Source organism: Lupinus angustifolius, chromosome LG01 (assembly GCF_001865875.1).
Source record: "Lupinus angustifolius cultivar Tanjil chromosome LG01, LupAngTanjil_v1.0, whole genome shotgun sequence".
In the NCBI taxonomy this organism is placed as follows: Eukaryota; Viridiplantae; Streptophyta; class Magnoliopsida; order Fabales; family Fabaceae; genus Lupinus; species Lupinus angustifolius.
Window position 1 is genome coordinate 8,845,568 of NC_032009.1, and position 4,892 is coordinate 8,850,459.

Here is a 4,892-nt window from a genome sequence, read left to right on the forward strand (position 1 = left end):
GCAATCGCAATTCGATTCTGAGCTACGGAACTCAAAAACACGTTATTGGGCCGAATTCGAGCGAATTTGGGCCCAACAGCAGCTCCAAAACTTTCCGTCACATAAAAATTACGATTATTTACCATAAATAGGAAATCACAAAACAAGACTAACACTCAACTAGGGTTTAGTCTAATTCAATACCGATTAATTTCTAAAATTAGCCGTTGTTAAAATAAATAATTAATAAACCATACACAGAAAATTCACGGGGTTACAATCCTCCCCCACTTATAAGATTTTCGTCCTCGAAAATAGAGCATATCTCTTAAGAAAACAGATATGGGTAGGACTCTTTTATGGCATCTTCGACTTCCCAGGTCGCATCTTCTCCGTTTGCTTGACACAAAATCACCTTTACTAGAGCAATCTCCTTGCCTCGTAATGTCTTTACACTACGATCAACAATTCTCGAGGGCATAGTTTCCAAAGTGAGATTATCCTTTAGCTGGATTGAATCAGATTCGATAATGTGCGACGGGTCACTAATGTACTTTCTTAGTTGAGACACATGGAAGACATTATGTAGGTTTGATAATAAAGGTGGCAAGGCTATTTGGTAAGCTACTTGCCCGACTTTTCTAAGGATTTGGTATGGTCCTATGAATTTTGGGGTAAGCTTTAACCAGGCTTTAAGCATTCTTCCAATACTTTTCGTTGGAACCACCCTCATGAACACATGATCTCCTTCCTCAAAACTGAGAGGGTTCCTCCTTTTGTCATAATAGCTCTTCTGCCTACTCTGAGTTGTCTTCATATTTTGTCTTATCATTCTGATCTTTTATGTCGTCTGCTGAACCACATCGGGTCCTAGAATCAGATTCTCCCCTGCTTCAAACCATCATAACGGTGTTCTGCACTTTCTGTCGTAAAGAGCTTCATATGGCGTCATGCCGATGCTCGAATGGAAACTGTTGTTGTAGGTGAATTCTATCAAATGCAAGTAGTCCGCCCAACTACCAGAGTGTTCCAACACACATGCTCTCAGCAGATCTTCCAACGATTGAATAGTTCGTTCAGATTGGCCATCCATCTACGGGTGGTAAGCTGAACTCATACTCAGTTTGGTACCTAAAGCTGTTTGCAAACCATTCCACAACTTCGAAGTGAAACGTGGGTCCCTATCTGAGATGATATTCATTGGAATACCATGCAATCGGACAATTTCTTTGATATACAACTCCGCTAGCCTTTCCGAAGAGTATTTCATATTGATTGGTAGAAAGTGAGTTGTCTTCGTCAAACGATCCACTATCACCCAAACCGCATCATATCCTTTTTGGGTCTTAGGAAATCCGCTCACAAAATCCATTGCGATGCTATCCCATTTCCAAACAGGAATATCCAAAGATTGAAGTTCTCCTCCAGGTCGCTTGTGCTCGATCTTTGCCTTTTGACATGTTAAGCAACGCGAGACATACTCTCCTACTTCTTTCTTCATACCAAACCACCAAAACATCTTCTTCAAGTATTGATACATCTTGGTAGCTCTAGGATGAATACTTAGTTTGCTCTTATGGGCTTCGTCCAAGATTGCCATTTTCAAATCGGGGTCTCTTGGCACACAGACTCGGTTCTTGCATCTCAGCACTCCATCGATTCCTTCTTGGAATTCTAGGGCTCTTCCTTCAGCCAATAAGGTTTTCTTCTCTTGCAGTTCTGGGTCGGAACTCTGCAAGCCTTTCAGTTGTTCCAGAAATTCATTTGTTATGGAAAGCATACCTAACATCAAACTCTTAGGTTTTACTTGTACTGCAAGGCTTAAATTCCTGAAATTCTCAATCAATTCCATCTCCTTGACCATCATGGTTGATATATGCAGAGACTTTCTACTCAATGCATCAGCCACCACATTAGCTTTCCCAGGGTGGTACTGAAGATCAAAGTCATAATCCTTAAGGAATTCGATCCATCGTCTCTGCCTAATGTTCAGCTCCTTTTGGTCGAACAAATACTTCAAGCTTTTGTGATCACTGAAGACTTCAAATCTTACTCCATAGAGGTGATGTCTCCAGATCTTGAGAGCAAATACGATTGTAGCCAATTCCAGGTCGTGCTCGGATAATTCTGCTCATGTGTCTTTAATTGTCTTGAAGCATAAGCTACCACCTTTTGTTGTTGCATCAACACACAACCTAGGCCTTGTTTAGACGCATCACAATACACATTGTAGTTTCCCTTCGGGTCTGGTAGGATCAATACAGGTGTTGTAGTCAATCTTTTCTTCAATTGTTGAAAGTTTTCTTCACACTTCGTCGTCCAGACGAAAGCCTTGTCTTTCCTTGTTAACGTAGTCAGTGGCAATGCCAGCTTTGAAAATCCTTCAATGAACTTCCGATAGTATCCTGCTAAACCAAGGAAACTTCTGATTTCTGTTACAGATTTTGGAGAATTCCATTCCATTATCGTTCCAACTTTAGCAGGGTCTACAGCAATTCCTTCGCTTGATATTACATGCCCGAGGAAATTCACCGCTTCCAACCAAAATTCGCATTTCGAAAGTTTGGCATAGAGTTGGTTGTCTTTTAACACATGCAACACTATTCTCAGATGTTCCGCATGTTCCTCCCAATCTTTCGAATAAATCATAATATTATCGATAAATATGACCACAAATGTGTCGAGGTATAGATGAAAAATCCGATTCATGTAGTCCATGAACACTGCAGGAGTATTGGTTACTCCAAATGGCATCACGAGATATTCGTAATGACCATATCGCGTCCGAAAAGCAGTTTTTGGAATATCCTCCGACTTCATGCGTATTTGATGGTACCCAAATCTAAGATCGATCTTTGAAAATACTTTAGCTCCTCTCAAGTGATCCTTCAAGTCATCAATTCTTGGCAATGGGTACTTGTTCTTGATGGTGACTTTGTTCAACTGTCGGTAGTCAGTACACAGCCGCATACTGCCATCCTTCTTCTTCACGAATAATACTGGAGCACCCCATGGCGAAACGTTGGGTCTGACAAATTGCTTTTGTAGCCAGTCTTCCAATTGTTTCTTCAACTCTGTTAACTCCAATGGTGCCATCCTATAGGGAGCTATAGAGATTGGTCAAGTTCTAGGAACTAGATCGATAGCAAACTCTATCTCCCGTACCGGGGGTAAACCAGGAATATCATCCGGGAACACTTCGGAGAAATCCCTAACCACTGGTAGGTTCTGAATCTCTTCTCCACCTTTCTTCTCCAATGAGGCTAGTTGCATAAATACTTAAGCTCCATCCTTCAAGAGTTTCTTCATTTGATTGGTAGTGGTGCTTTTGGTTTCATAATAGGATTCAATGGGGTCTTTGGGGTCACTAAAGATCACTGTTTTGTTAAAGCAGTTCAGAAGAACATGGTTGTTAGACAACCAGTCCATCCCTAAGATGATATCTAGCTGGGATAAGGGTAGACATATCAGGTCTACTACAAAGGTTCTTTCATCTAAAGTTATGGGACATTGAGAACATATAGTTTACACTATGACAGGTTCATTTGTGGGTGTGGATATAATTAGGTCATAGGGTAAGGACACTATAGGCAATGCTAATCGGTTAGCAACATCATTAGATATGAAAGAATGGGTCGCACCCGAATCAAACAACACAGATAAAGAAATCTCATTAATACGACATGTACCTTGTATGAGGTCTTCGTTGCCCTCGATCTCGGTTCCGCTCATGGTGAACACCCTTCCTTTTGCATCGGCTTGATGTGTCCAGGTTGACTGCAGTGATAGCACACTGGGCAGTTGACACTAACGTGCTTCCCTTTGCACTTCGAACACCAAGGTGGTGTGTTGAGGTTAGAGTTCCCAATTGGTGAATTTATTTTGTTGTTGTTGTTGCTATTGTTGTTTCCTTGTTGGAAACCTCTATTGTTGTAAGCCTTGAAACTCCTCTGTTGATTACCTGATGGCGAAGCATAGGGCTTCTGGTTGCGGTTTAAAGGCTTTCCCCTTCCAATTCCTTGCCCGAAATTCCTTTGGGGTCCATAGGAATTTTCGGGTGGTACGACACTTTTCAATGCCGCATTCCTTGCCTTCACGCTTTCTTCATAAAGCCTGCACTTGTTAACTAGAGTTGCAAAATCTGGTATCTGTTGATGTACAAACATCACGTTCAGGTCCTGTCTGAGTCCATCCTCAAACTTAGCACATTTGGACCTTTCATTCCCCACTTGATTCTAGTGTGGGGCATATCTCACCAAATCTTCAAATTTGGAAGCGTATTCTCCAACAGTCATGCTTCCCTGCTGCAGACGCAGGAACTCCATCTCTTTCTTAGTTCTCATATCTGCATGAAAGTACTTCTGAAGAAATCTATCTTTGAAAGTTGTCCAGTTGACAACTTATTGTTCATGCACCATTTGGTAGCTTGTAAACTCCCACCAGTTTTCAGCCTCCTTAGTAAGCATATAGGTCGCATAGATGACCTTCTGCTCCTCAGTGCACATAAGTGCCCGAAAGATCCTCTCTAACTCCTGGATCCAGTCATTTGCAGCATCTGGTGCAAAACCTCCTTCAAACTTTGGGGGTTGACGACGACAGAATTCGTCCAAGCCCCTATACTGGGCCGATCCTTGAGTTGGTGGTTGTTGTTGTTAATTCAGTTGGTGCAAATTAGCATTTACACCCTGAATCGCTGCAGTCATTGCAGCTATGAAGTCCAAGTTCGCACTTCCACGTCCAACCATCTTAAATTTGTGAACATTAGACGTGCGTGAGATACTCCTTCTACCGAAATTATTCATGGGTTGTATTTTCATTCGAATAATACAAGCAAACTTTTAAACACACAACATCATACAAGAAAGCATGTGAGGCCATGCCCAAGGCCGGATAGAAAAGAACCGCTCTGATAC